This window comes from Lichenostomus cassidix, chromosome 10 (genome assembly GCF_008360975.1).
Source record: "Lichenostomus cassidix isolate B80296 chromosome 10, HeHo_3.0, whole genome shotgun sequence".
NCBI classification, from domain to species: domain Eukaryota; kingdom Metazoa; phylum Chordata; class Aves; order Passeriformes; family Meliphagidae; genus Lichenostomus; species Lichenostomus cassidix.
The window spans coordinates 19,731,107-19,745,715 of record NC_139491.1 but is presented as its reverse complement, the minus strand read 5'-3'; the positions used below and the strand labels follow the sequence as shown (position 1 = coordinate 19,745,715).

The window sequence follows — 14,609 nt, the reverse complement described above, 5'->3', positions numbered from 1 at the left end:
GTGTTTAAGAAATAAGAATTCCCGAGGGTCTAATATGTTGAATTTTAAATCTTCCAGGGCAAAATTATCTTTCTTTGGGCAAGAGAGAGTGATGGAACAGATGCCATCCTATCTCATCCCCGTAGCCTAAGGCTTTTCCTTCTTCACATAGGGATAATTACAAATTGCTGCTGCCCCAAAGCATTTTTGAGCTTTTCCTGGCAGACCCCTTCTCCCCTTGTGCCCGAAACAGGACAGACGGTACATTTCTGTTGGATTTAGCTGGAAGGAAGGATCTCCTACTGCCGTCCCGCAGCCGGGGTTGCGCAGGGGGGCAGCTGGTCGGCGGGGACAGCAGATGTCTGAGCCATGGGGACACAGACGGAGGGGAGGGGGACAGGGCCATCAGCTGTCGGGCTGCCGACTTCTCACCCTGCCATGCAAAATCCAGTGCCAAACCTCAGGGACTTCATCCCCAGATGAGGGGTTTTCATCGCTTTTTCTGATTTTCAAGGCTTTTCCTAAAAAGAAAATCTGTTACCAGACCACATCCAATTTATATCCATGACTGTTTACTCTCTTACTGTTTGGACTGCAGCCTCCCTCCTGCAGACACCGGGGTTTGTAGTTCAGGTGTTGCCTGCTTTATGTTAAGGCAGTTACACTTGTCTCCTTCTAGAGCACTATTAATTTAGGTAAATTCCAAGCTTGTTCATGTATATTCCTGCCCTGGATTGGGTACAGGGATGTTTCTATTGGAAGAGAGAAGGGTGAGACTTTGGCTGGTACCTTCTTGCTTTAAGTAGTTGCTCCTCTGCTCTCACCTCTCTGCCAAAAAATGTGCTTTTTTGCTTTGTTTTTCCTCTGACTTCGTTTTTTCCCCCTTTGCATGTTACCCAGAAAGATCTGAGCTCTGTGTCTGCAGGGTCCCCCCTGCCCACGCTGCCGTATCGGGGTGGTGCCTCCCTGTGCCTGATCCTCAACAGGAGCTTCATTGTCCTTCTCGCTGCTCCGGACAAAGGGGGATTGTCCTGCCCAGCAGCTCCAGCCGCCCTGCGGCCACGAGCTGCTTCATCCCGAGGGGAGATGCAAGAAGAAAAGCAGGATGTTTCCTTTCTGTTCGTAACAAGGCAGTTTGAAATTGGGCTGGAATCTCACCTGTCTGGACTGAGGATAAGGAGGCGAGTAGAACCTCTGTTGGGGTTCTCCTCACCCACCCCAAACGTTCTCGGGTCAGCTTTGATGCCCCTTCATTCAGTACACAGGCTGGTGTTTGTGTAAACTCCCAAGGGATTATCACAGGGCTAATGAGAATCTGCATGTTTAATAGGGCTTAGCAAAAGAACTACTTGGACTAAAATTGATGATAAATAATTTTTCAGAATTAAGATGCCTCTTGGGAGTGCCCAGATGGTTCAGAACAGAAAAAATGGGAGCTGAATTGCAAAAGTGCTTCTCCCTTTGATCAAAGACAATATTGTCAATATTGTGATATCCACATTATTATTATTTTCCATGGATAATAGCACAAAGAATAAGCAAAATAAACTCATTCCAGAGCAGTGCTCTAGGCAGGGTTTGACAAGATGCTTCCAGGACAGGCTTTTCAGGTGGCTGGATTGAGACATTCTAATTTTGATATTGACAAGTTGAAAGGTTTAATAAAAATATTAAGCCTTTATTAGGCTTTATGTGAGTAAGCAGACTGCACATAGATTTTAAAAGAAAATGGAAAAAACAACGGAAGTGAAATATTATCCATTTTTATTAGAACTGGGCTTCATTTTCAGGTTAATTATGGCACCAGGGGAAAATTTCCATGCTTGGCCTCAGGATTACGAGATAGTAGGGGAAATAAATAATTTTAATGCCTAAATTCTGGATCGGAACATATTTTCCAAGTGATTTTTCCAAATAAACCTGTCGTTCATCCTTGGTGGGGCCTATATGCTGGTGAGCTGCGATGTGTATGGCTGGATAATGGGATTGTCCCCAGGCTGAGGGTCGCACACCACGGAGGAACGTTTTCCTCACGGCGTTTTTTAATCATTTTCAAGGAATAAGCAACCTGGTCTGGCGGAAGGTGCCTAAGGCAGGGGGGAACGAGGTAGTTTTTATGGTTCCTTCCAACCCAAAGCAGTCTATGATTCCATGTGCTGAGCCCCAGTGGGGTGCTGAACCCCCCAGGATGCTGAGCTCCGGCTGATACTGAGCCCCAGCGGGTGCTGAGCCCCAGTGGGGTGCTGATTCCGGCGGATGCTGAGCCCCGCCGGGAGCGGAGCCCCGGTGCCCACTGTCCCGGTGCCCACTGTCCCGCCGCACTCTCCGCCCGCCGCTTCCTCCTGGCAACGCCACGCGGTTTCCAGGGCCCGCGGTGCCCCGGAAGCGGCGCGGGCGCGGCGCGGCCATAGGGCGGAGCCGCGCGGGGCGGTGCCGGCGTCGAGCGCTGCCGGGTCGGGCCGTGCCCGTCGAGCGCCGTGAGGGAGGAGCCGCGGCGGGCGCGGGGAGAGCAGCGGTGGCTCCGGCCCGGCCCAGCCCAGCCCGGCCCGGCCCGGCCCGGCCCGGCCCTCCCGCGGAGCGCAGCGCCGACGGAGCAGGTACGGCCGCGGGGCGCGGGCGGCGGCGCCCGGGCGAGGGGCGGTTCTCGCGGCCCGCCCGCGGCGGAGGCTCCGCCGGCTGGGCGCTCCAGCCCTCCCGGTGCGGCGGGAGCGGCTCCGGCCGGGCGGAGAAGCCGCCGTGGGACGGCCCGAGGGACCGCGGGGAGGGCGGAGGCTGCCGGGGCGTGAGCGAGGGGAACAGGGGCGGGTTCGGGGTGCGGGGCTGATGCTGCCCGGTGGGGCGGAACGGCGGGATTTGTGTCGGGTGAAAGTGGCAGCCCGCTCTGTCCCGGGAGTGTGGGGCAGGGATCTGCCGGGGAAGGAGCTGGAGCTGCCTTGGGAACTCCTGAATGTGGTGGTGTTCCCAGTGTAAGGAAGCGAATTGCTGTGTGTAACTGGGGGTGTATCAGCAACTTATTTGTGTGAAGAAGTTCTATAGCCCTCTATGTCAGGAAAGCTTGTATGTCCATGTGCTGTTTGGCACAGTGTGAAACTCTATTGGGGTTTGTTGTCTTGTCCAAGTCGTGGAATCAGGATGGTTTGGGTTGAAGGATCATAAAACTCATCTCATTCCACCTCCTGCCATGGGCAGAGACACATTTCAGTAGATCAGGCTGCTCCAAACCACCTTCAGGCTGGTTTGGACACTTCCAGGGATGGGGCAGCCTCGACTGCCTCAGAAGCGTGACATCTTCCCTTCCCCATGTTTTACTGTTGCCAACAGTCCTCTTTAGCCTTTCTTTACGGTTACTTCTCAGTTCGTGGGAAGCCTTCTGAGCAGAGTCCAAGCTTGCAGTCTTTTGAGCTGCCTCCCGTGCCCCTACTTCGTGTTTTCTACCTTCACCGTTTCTTGGCTCACCGTGACCTGCTTGAAGTCCAACTGTCACGGGTGTGACCTCAGACTTGATTTTTTTTTAAATCAGTGACCTAATGCCTGTCAGCTTGTACAGCCACTCCCCAAGTTCTTCAGGACTTGCCTTTTCCTTCTCTCAGCTCCCCAGCTGCCAGCTGTGATTTGCCCAGATAATCCATCTCTGCATCCCTGGTTCCGTGCTGTGTCGGTAATTTGGTCTCTGCTGGGAGAGGATGGTGGGTGAACTGGGAATCATGAGCTTTGTTCCCTTTGAGAAGCTCTTATCAAATATTAGCAGCATTTTCCCACAGACACATTCCAAAAAATACAAAGTGCCTTTGAGGTATGAGTTTGTGGAGATTCAGACTGCAAAATCCGTGGAGGCATTCCTTACTGCTTGCCAGTGGCTCCAGTTTTGGAAGTGCCACTGGGGTGGTGAAGTGTTACTGATGGCAGAATTCAGGTTTCATGACATTGTTGTACAGAGATGCATAGACTGGTTATTTCCATGTGAAGCTGGGCTCATACTAGAGCTCTTGGAGTCAGGGATGAGCTGGAGGTGCTGCCAATGGTAACTATCAGCAGGAGTTTTTGTGCGGGGAAGGTGACTGCTGACAAGGTGTGACCAGATAAGAAAAGAATTTAAATACTGTAGTGTATAATAAAAAAAAATCATTCTCAGTAAAAAACCCCACAGATGTATTTAGGAAGCGTGGAGGATGGAGGTGAGACCTGCCAGGGAAATCTGTTTCTATGTTGAAGTTCCGGCTGCCAGTGTAGCAGCACCCTGGCACCACTGATATTCCAGCCTTTTGGCAAAAATCTTACCAACTCCAGTGAAATTTTAGACTATTGGCTTGATAAAATCAGGGCTTTATGCTTACACCCTGCATAAACACCTAAGCTTTTTTCAGATACAAGTGTTTCTTCAAACGGTGCCTTCCCTGAAATCACTTTTTCTGGACTCGTGCCTTTTTTATTTTTTACAAGCTGTTGGATGGTGAGGAAGAGGAGGCTCAGCTCTCTGCTTTCCTCTGCAAGTCTCTAACTGTGTGTTTTCAACTGCTGGCCAGAAGTCCTCACAAGTTTGGGCTCCTTGCTGTGTTTTGTGTAAGTTCTGTTTTCTGGCCATAAGGGCTGGACACTCGCACCAGATTCTCACAGTAAATTTATCCGTGGCTCATACATACCTGCCTGTGTTTATGCCAGAGATGCTTCCTATAAATCAGCTCTTCTCTCTGTTGGTGCTTCCGTAAAGCTTGGCTCAAGTGTTGGCTCCTTATTTTCAAACCACACAGTTGCCCTTTTCCATGTTCTCTGTCACTCTCTTTCCTGCACATGTTTGCTCAAAGCTAATCGCTGAGGGGAGCAGGGCACAGAATGGCGGGGAGGGCTCTCTGGAATGCTGTGCTGTGCTGTGCTGTGCTGTGCCACGGGGAATTCCTTTGTGCCAGTATCCTTCATGTCTGAGTCAGGTTGGTGGCTCATGGGTCACGGCAACAACCTAATATCCTATCTCTCTTTCTTTTTGCTTGGATAAAAGAGCTTTCCAGTTCATAGTAATGTTTCTTGTGAAGTATGAAGTGTGTGACCTTGCCTCATTCCAGCCCGTCTGTCTTACTCTTCTGTAAGAGTTTTCATGCTGTTCTGGTTCTCTGTATTGGCAACAACTTGGTTTGCTATGCCAGAGTCACCAATGGAAAATATTCAGGCAAGTTCAAGGCTCTGCTGTGAGGGGAGCTGTGAGCTGGGCAAGATCCTAAATCCATTCTAGTCCATAGCCACTTGCTGCTTTCCCTGCCCTGACACTGCCCCCCTTTTTTGTGGTTTTTAAACTAATTTCCAGCTCTTTGGAAGCAATCAGCCACTGTGTATTTTCAGGTTAACAGATGAAATCCTGTGTAATGCCTTAAAAAGTGCTACCAGATGAGACCAGGAATCCATCTGGCCTGCTATCCTGTTCAGTGGTAACGAGGAGCAGATGCCTGGGGAGGGGAGAGCACAAAAACAGCAGATCTAATCCAGGGAAATAGTGCTTTATTTTTCTCTCTTCAGCAGTTCATGACCCCCCTGTGCCAGGTGTTGAATTTAGGAACCTTCACACTTCTCTTCATGATATTAATGATTTTAGGAAAATACTTTTTCTGTTCCTGGTAGTCTCTTGGCTGAATTGTCCTCATATCTTTAGACTTTCCGTGGCTCTTCTCCTTGTGTTACTTGTCATTGCCAGCTCTGCTCCAGCCTCCTTGAGACAGGTGTGGCAGGAGGAGTGGCAAAGGAGAACGGGAGATGTTCACAGAGGTGCTGGGTTATATTTATGGTGCAGGTACCTCTTTAAAGGTATTTCATCCTATATTATTGTCTCTGTAACATAATAATCATTACAGAGATTGTTCACGAGTGATCTAAAAACTGTGGAGCCATGGTTTTTGTGGAGTATTGTGCTGTAGTCCTGCTTCCCAAGGTTGGCTTGAGTTCAGTCTGTCATGTTTTTTGAAGCTGACGTTTGGGTGGTTGTTCCTGATGTGCTCTGCTGTGAATTGTATCACCCACTCATATCACGAGATTTTACTGCAATTCTTTAGAGTCATGGCTCTTATTTACTGATCATTCTGAATTATTCAGAGTAGCAAATGTTGTCATCTTAGTAACTGCACAGCTCAGTGTCGTTGTGCAGAAGCCTTTGGTGAGTCCCTTCTGCTGCAAAACCAACCAGTGATATGTTCTTCCCCCTTCCTTACCATTTTTTACCAGTTATTTACGTACATGAAGGATTTTTCCTTTTATCCTGCAGAGTTTTTCTCTCCAAAGAGCTTTGATGGATCCTGCCATGTAATATTCTTTCTTTTTTCAATGGAGTATATCAGCTGCCTTTGCCTTGTTCATGTGCTCTGTCCACTGCAAAAGGAAGAAGGAAAAGGAAGAAAAAGACTCCTGACTCCTGAGACACGACTTCATTTTGAACAATATAATTAGCCCTGCAGCAATTAAGGCTGGTTGTTAGGTCAGCTCTGGTTTGTCCAGTGTGGCCACCTGGGCTGGGGTTGCCCAAACGCCACTGAATCGCTCTGTGAAAGCTGGCCAAGAGTCTTTCAGGTACCAGCTTTAACCAAGGGTGCTTCCTCATCCTCCTGTGTGACTTTGCAGCTAAAGTGAGGCTGTTGTTGTCACCTCATCATCTTTTGCCACCTAAAGCCTGGTTTGTGGGGTCAAGCAGGGAGAGAAGAGATGGCCAAGCTCAGCACAGCATGTGTAAAACAGTTTTAATTTTTGGGAGATGTTATCTGATGATTCATTAACCATTGTGGCTTCTAACCTTTTTTTTTCCTTACTAAAATCTTGTAAATTTAGATTTTGTTTCCTTCTTGGACATTTAGCCTTGCTGTACAGAAGGGTTGGCTTTGATTACTTGGTCAGATCGCACCATAGGGCTCACACCAATATTTCAGCTGCCATCTAAGGTGAAGGCAGGAATTAGTTTAGATTAGATGTTAAGGTGAAATTCTTGTCTTTGAGAGTGGTGAGGGCCTGGCACAGGTTGTCCAGAGAAGCTGTGGCTACCCCATCCCTGTAAGTGTTCAAGGCCAGGTTGGACAGGTTTTGGCACAATCTGGTCTGGTGGAAGGTGTCCCTGCCTGTGGCAGGGAGTGGAACTAGATGAGCTTTAAGGTCCCTTCCCATCCAGACATAATCAGTGGTTGTATGGGTTGCTGCTTCTCTCATCCACTCCTGGGGAGGAATAATTTTTTGCTGTTTAGGAATTTGGTCCTAGTGTCACACACTGATCTGGCATTTGCTCTGGTGACACAGAGGCATGTGGAGCCTGGTTAATGCTGTGTGTCCTGCTTGTGCAGCCTGCTGGTGACAGTGTGACAATTGCTGTTGCTGCTTGGGTGGCTGAGGCTCTGTTTTTCTGCTTTAAACTTGGAATTCTGATTTACAGGGGGTTTTTTGCTGTCACAAAAAACTAAAGTTGCTCTAGTGGTGGTGTCAGCTTAGGTCGTCTAAATGTTTGCTTAGTCCTTGCGTTCTTTTAATGTCCAGTGGCTTGTCTACTCTCCATTGTGTTTTGAAGGAACTTGCTATATCCACTTGCAAAACAGATGTTTGAGTTTTTCCATCATACTTTCAGACTTCCAGCATTTGTGTAGAAACACTCCCGTTCCTTGGTTTTGTCTTTACATCTGACTTGTACGGTGTTGATTTTTTTCTAGCTGTGGATTTTCACATGGCTAATTCTCGTCCCATCTGTAGGAGTTTTTGAGGAGATGAGGTTCTTATGAATCACCTTCTTTCCCCCCAGATATACTCATCCTCCTCAAATATACTCCGTATCTGCAGGCTTTCTCTGCTCCTCTTACGCAGTGCGAGAGGAGCCTTTGATTTTGATTGCAGGGGCCACTGTCCTGGTGTTGTTTTGATCCATTCAGTCCTTGTTCTTGTACAGGCTTCCAGTTGTCTCAAAACCTTCTCAGATCCTGATGAATCCAAGCCTGATTGTGGGAGCCGTTCTTTGAGATGCTGTCCCACAACTCTTGGTTATTGCCTTCCTATTCTTACCCTGAATTTTGCCTCTGAAGGCTTCCCTCTACCCTTTGCTGGCTGTACCTTTGCGGACAAGGGCCTGGACTGCCAGGACAAGAGGGAATGGCTTCCCACTGTCAGAGGGAAAGGTTATATGGGTTTTATTGGTTATATTGGGAAGAAATTCCTCCTTGTGAGGGTGGTGAGGCCCTGGCACAGATTCCCAGAGCAGCTGTGGCTGCCCCTATATCCCTGGAAGTGTCCAAGGCCAGGTTGGACATGGCTTGGAGTACCCTGAGATAGTGGAAGGTGTCCCTGCCCATGGCAGGGGTGGAATGGGATAGGCTTTAAGATCCTTCAAACCCAACCCATTCTGGAATTCTTTGGAGAGGTAAAATCTCAGAATTCTTGTACGTACTTCGTCTCTATGTTCCACATTAACACCCACCGCCACCCCCCAACCTTTGTTTTTCACTAGAGGGAGGAGGTATTTGGACTCCTCGTCAAGTGGCCCATTTGATTTCTGGTTCATCAGACACTCCCTACCCTTTAAACAGTCCTTTTTTTTTTTTCTTCTAGAAATTGGCAAAAGCAACAATGAAACTCAGTCGGGGTGAGGTTACCACCATTTTCTCCTGGCTTTTCATATTTTCTTCCTGCCTGTTGGATCTATTTGGAGCAGCCTGTCTCCTGCAATGGATAGGTGTCTATTACCTGTCTGAATCTTCTGGTTTGCTTTGCTCATCTGTGAGCAAAGCTCTTCCGGAGAGCAGCTTAATAGCCTGAAGAGCTGACAGTGATTCCACCCTCAAGATCAGCCTGACAGTTTCTGTGTTGAGGAAGACAATTCAATAGCTTGGATTTCCTGCTCCAAGGATTTAACACAGGAATTGGGGATGTTCACTGGGGAGATGGGAAAACTGTTTTCCTGTCTGCCTCTGCTCTCCTGCTCCTTTTTTTTTTCCTCTTTATGATTATATTGTGACATTCCTTTAGGCTGGGAAAATTGTGGCTGTTTACAAAGAGGTGAAGGTTTCTCTGCAGTCCCAATTTTTTTTTTTTCCTGAAGCCATCATGTTTCAATAACTCTGTGAGAGGAGTTGACCATGTTGTGTGGGGTGCATTAGAGGAGGCTACATCATTTATTAAATATCCTGAGTAGCTGCTGTCCTATATATGTATTTTAATGTCCGGTGATAAAGCCTGGGGAGTTCATGCAGTTTATGCTGAGGTTAAGAAAACTCTGGAATACCTGCTTCCTATAAAGCTACTTCTTTTTCCCAGCCCACAAGGAATCGCTTTGCGTCAGTGCCAAAGGAGAAACCTATTTGAACTCTGTGAAACCAACCTGTCTGATGTGTTCCCTGGAGCTATTTATTTTGTGTTGGAAAATATGGTCACTTGCATCTTAGCGATTTGCTGTGGAGCTTAGTGCATGATTTAACACCCCCTCCCCGGGCTGATCCCCCATTGTGAGCAGTGGGGGAGGGAGGGGATTCTGTCCCTCTGCCCCACCCAGATGAGACCCCACCTGCAGAGCTGCCTCCAGCCCTGGAATCCAGCATGAGAAGGACATGGAGCTGCTGGAGCAAGTCCCAAGGAGGGCATGGAGATTTTACAAGGGTTGGAGCCCCTCTGCTCTGGATCCAGGCTGGGAGAGCTGGGGGTGTTCACCTGGAGAGGAGAAGGCTCCAGGGAGACCTTAGAGCTCCTGCCAGTGCCTAAAGGGGCTCCAAGAGAGCTGGAGGGGGACGTGGGACAAGGGCCTGGAGTGCCAGGACAAGGGGTAATGGCTTCCCACTGCCAGAGGGCAGGGTTAGATGGGATATTGGGAAGAGATTCTTGGCTGAGACGATGGTGAGACCCTACCACAGGTAACATCTTGCTTGTAGAAATAGGCCAAACTCAGTGTTCCTTTGTTTTACACATTCATTTCTGATTTACAAGTCAGAGGATAGATGCAAATCCCATCATTGTCATCCTTCATGTTCATGTAGGGCTCACAGCAGGAAAAACTAATGCAGGAAATCTGTCTGCATCTAGTCTTGCTCTCAGCAAGGAGGGGTGTATGAATGACCATAGACTCATTGACTTGTTCAGCTTGGAACGGCCTTTAAGATCATGGAGCCCAACCATTAACATTACTTCTCTTGGATAAAATTCTTTAGGTGGATTTTGGAAGAGTAGAAATTTCAAGCATCTCAGACTTGCTGGAGCTTCAAGCTTTCATTCCTCCTCACTCAAAATTCCTTCCAGATCTGACTGCTGCTTGTTTGGGTCTATTACAATGAATGAGAGGAAGTTCTCTAAAATACAGCTTTAATATTGGTTATTGATGGTGGCAGTTCTGGAAAGTGTAGTGGAAGAGTTTGACTCTTGGCAAGGTTCAAACGAGCTGCTTCATTTTGCAGCAATCCCACCCTGCCCACTGTGGCTGTCCTTAGTTACCTTGTAACTGTCTTCCTTTGTAATGTACAAGGCCAGTTTACTTTCTGCAGCTTGTTTTTGTTTCGTAGATCTTAGAAGAACACGTTTCAATGAGCAAATGAAACTTAAGAACCTTTAACATCTTATTTTAATGAAGCAGAGGCCACAGGCTTTGTAGTTGTCTCTTTTCAAGTCCAGGTTAGACTTCAAAGGTCTCGCCTTTAGGAGTTTCACGCCAACTAGTTCTTGCTGTTGCCTTTCAGCAGGTCACAGCACTCTGATTTGTGCTGAGGAGAGGGATTGGGGCAGCACATGCTTTAAGCAACTTCTTAGATAGAAGTAAACACTTCCAAAATACCTGCTAGTGTGTAGCAGTTAAAGCTACAGACCACATTTCTGGGCATACAAGCAAGCAATAGGGAATACAGGATTATCATAACATCACCCAGAGACATTCCTCCAGGTAGTGAGGTTCTTGGAAGCGTTCAAAACTATGCTGGATGGGGCTTGGAGCAACCTGGTCTAGTGGAAGGTGTCCCTGCCTGTTGCTGTTGAGCCACTAGCAGAGAAAAGGACCCAAGTTCTCAGTGTGGCAAGAAAGAGTGTTAATTATTTTGATTTCAATATATATATAGACTTTTCAGAGGTCGCCCAGATTGGTCAGCCAGAAACCTCCCCCTAGGCCTGATTGGCCAGGCCTGAACTGTCCAAATCTCGAGACACTGTTTTAAAAAACATCCAAACTTTATCTTTGTTTATAAAACACAGCGGAATGTTCTCACGAGAAAGACCTGTGCTAGCCACACCTGCCCATGGCAGGAGGTGGAACAAGGTGGTCATTAGTGTCCATTCCAACCCAAATCAGCCTATGATTTTATGATTCTTCCCCACCCTGAATAATTCTCACTCCCTGGTTGCACTCTCATTTTTCTACCCACAGACTACCTCACCTGGCTTGCCTTTAGTGCCAGGTTCAATGCTTTGGAGAGCCTTGGATTCTCCAAATGATCATCCTGCTGTTGAGAGCAGGCCTGTAGCCACTTAGGCATCTGATACTGCTTCCCAGCTGTCCTCTGTTTGGAAAGGTTTTGACAGGTTTCCTGTTCTGAAGCAGCTTTGTGCAGCGTTTGCAGCACTGAGGCTTCAGTTTGACTCGTGATAGAAGCAACACCAGTGTGGTAAATCATCGCTGGGCTGTGCTTTGCATCTCTGGGGGGAAATATCTCTTCTCAGATCCCTGATATTCTGTGATTAAGGTCCAAAACTGGTATTATGTTCCAAAACAATTCACAGCCCTTTGGTTTCGTGTGGATTTGCTGGGTAGAGTGCTGGTACTTGGTGTTTTATATCCCTTCTAAATATTAGGAGTTGCTGCATGTGCCAGAGTGCCTTTGCCTGTCAAGATCCATGACTGGGAGTGGGGTGTTTTGGAACCACTTGTTCTGTTCTTGTTGGTGTGTCAGCTTTAAGGAGACGACTTGTGATTGAGGAGAGGGGTTTAGGGGGAACTTGGCTGCTGTGCAGAAGGCTGTGGATTTTGGCTGGGGGACCTGGAGGTCTCAGCATCCTCCCAGCTGGGGACACTGCAGGGACAGGTTTGGTAAAAGCAGCAATGTGCAAGGTGACTGTTGGATGTTCAGGCAACCTTCTGTGTCACCATCTGCTTACAGAGGCAAGAGGGGATGGAGCATGACTTCCAGATGCGTCTTGGACCATATACACTAAATATCTAATGCAAGAAACCTTGTGCCCAGTTGGACTTGATGCGGTCATCTTAGTAATCCTGGCTTTGTCTGCTTGAGCTAATGCTCCTGTTTGGGTTTTCTGGCACCGAAATAGGTTCTTGAGCATCTCTGAAGGCCTGCAGGGCTGAGGCAGACAGTTCAGAAATTCCCCAGCGATCTTGAAACCAGGTTCTTTAGCTTATTTTTTCTTACGGGTAGGTTCTTGCAGTGATCCTGGACATCAAACCTCACTTGAGCACTGGGGTACTTCTGTGGGCTCGTGGCTGATACTGATCCTAAGACCTTACATAGCTGTCACCCCTGCCTTTTTGGCGTGGAAAATTATTAAATGTTTGACAAAACTGTTGGCTGAGGCATTTTTTGGTAAAGTGGGGCTTGTCTCCACAAACTCTTCAATCAGCCTCTGCTAACATTTACAAAAGCTTGGAATAATCCCCAAGTTCTTATCGATCTGCTCTTGCATAGCTGTTAGAACTGTAGTGTGACGTGTGGTAGAAGAGGAAATGTGCTTGCTAAGGAGGTGTTCTAAAATGCATTTGCACTGAAACCCCATCTGTTAAATCTTCTTTTGCTCCTCCTGCTGACTCTGAATGTAGTAGTTTACACATTCGAGCAAACCAGCCTTAACAGGATCACGGTGTCTTGGTGCCAGGTTTGTGGGGTACTCAGAGACATCTCCTCTGATGGATTGGGATTGGGATCACCATTAATAGCTTCAAGATCATTTGCAGTTAAATGGAGTCGAGTCTTCCATGGGATTTACCCTGGGACCAGTGCTCCACGCCAGTATCTAAGCTTCCCATAACTAACAGACTTGGCTGAGGCACAGGTGGCTAAATTTAGTCTTCCAGCGAGCTTGGTATGACCTTGTGGTGCAAGGACTTTTTTTACTTGTATCTATCTCAACACGTAAATGCTGTTTTTGTGTGCTGGACAGAGCCTTGAGGCTCAATGATGCCAAACAGCTTTTTGTGTTTGTCATTGGCTGATGCTTCCAGTGTGGCTGTTGGCAGGAATTAACTCCGGAGCTGAATGCAGTGCAAAAGGTCAGTGCAAAAGAGTGATCTACTGGTACAAAGCCATCCTCACCGGTGGGTATTAAGGCTTCAGAGGAGACAGACACGATGTGGTGCGTAGAGCAGATTACGTGTTAATGAACATTTCTAATTGGTAGCTATGCTGAAGATTAGGGCTTGAAAGTGGAAGTTGAATCAAAGCAGCTTCATACAGATGCAATTTCCAAACTGTGAGACGGGTGATGTTTGCCTTCGAGGTAACATGAAGATTATCTGTGCAAAATAGCACTTTACTTCAGCTTCTGGGAGAATTTTGTAGTGTGTGTGAGACAGTGCACAGAGGTGGCCAGTTCTGGCATCTGTTTCCTTGCGTGGGTTTCCCTCCTTGTGTGAAGTGAGACTTATCCTCCGTGTTCAACTTTAGCAACTTCTCGTTGAAACTGCTTCTAATTAAATACATAATTCATCCTACGAGCATAATGAAGAAGATGCCTTCAGTGTGTACTCAGGCTTATGGAGCTCTTCTGCTATCCTCCAAAAATGCCAGACTCCCCTGAAGTTGGCAGCATGCTGCCAGCTGAACGGGAAAAGTTTCTGGGAAGTCGAACAGGATTTTCAGGTGTCTGCCATGCTGTTCAGGGGCACAGTGAGTGGTGTGGTTTTTTTGGCTCGTGAAAGAAACTCTTTTGAGTGGGCAGACCCCTTTTTGTTGGTATGGGCATGGCTTGGAGCTGTCAAGATTCGTCTACCTGACATTGACTTTGTTGTTGTTGTCACACTGGTCTCTTGCTTGCTACAGGTAATACACATTTTATTTTTTGGAGGGCTGACGTATTAACCTGATGAAGAATTAGGGTCGTTGACACTGAGTGAATTGCAGTGGGTGAGTGTGTGGCTACATCTATTGTGTTGCACATTTCTGGTCATTGCATCTTCACCAGGGCATGGAGAAAGGAAGTAGAGTTGAAGGCAGGCAAGGAGCTGCCTGTCCTGGGGAGTCTGAAATGCCTGCAAGTGCTAGGATTGGGAGGATTTCTTTAAAAAGCAGACAACAAACTTCTGGATGTTGTTCTGGGGCTGTGTAGAAGCTGCTGGTTTAGGAAATTGGACAAAAGAAAAAAGCAGTTGAACAAACCCAGGATCAGCATGTCCATAAAATGAACTGTGTTAGGACCGGGCAGTTGCGTCCATGCCAACATCTGTAATCCAGCGATGGCAGATCCTGGAGCAGACTGCAGAAGTTTGCTGCTCCCTGGATCATCTTCGATTGTCATGGACAGAGTTGACACAAGTGTTCTCCTGCTATCAATCCCACCTTTATGAACCTCCAGCCTTTCCAGAATCCTGGGGCAGCATGAGGTGGTGGTATTTCTGAAGAGCTCTGGAGGATGCCTTAGGGATTCTTACAAGAGGGGAAGTCTCCAGCTGTTTCCAGGATACTGTCCATACCTACAGGTCTCCCATGCTG

The 14,609-nt window shown here is 47.6% G+C and overlaps 1 protein-coding gene across 9 annotated transcripts in view; it reads left to right on the top strand.

The window, feature by feature from the left end:
• Positions 1–2,404: 2,404 nt before the first annotated feature.
• The window catches only part of CSNK1G1 (casein kinase 1 gamma 1), a 108,593-nt gene continuing 96,388 nt past the window's right edge, over positions 2,405–14,609 (top strand). For 3 of the 9 annotated variants that reach the window (XM_085071147.1, XM_085071146.1, XM_085071143.1), the window contains exons 1-2: positions 2,405–2,576; positions 8,533–8,566. The gene's annotated coding sequence lies outside the window, so the exon portion shown is untranslated. The remainder of the gene's footprint in view (positions 2,577–8,532; positions 8,567–14,609) is intronic. The other 6 variants (XM_085071145.1, XM_085071144.1, XM_085071142.1 and 3 more) reach the window with 3 other exon arrangements.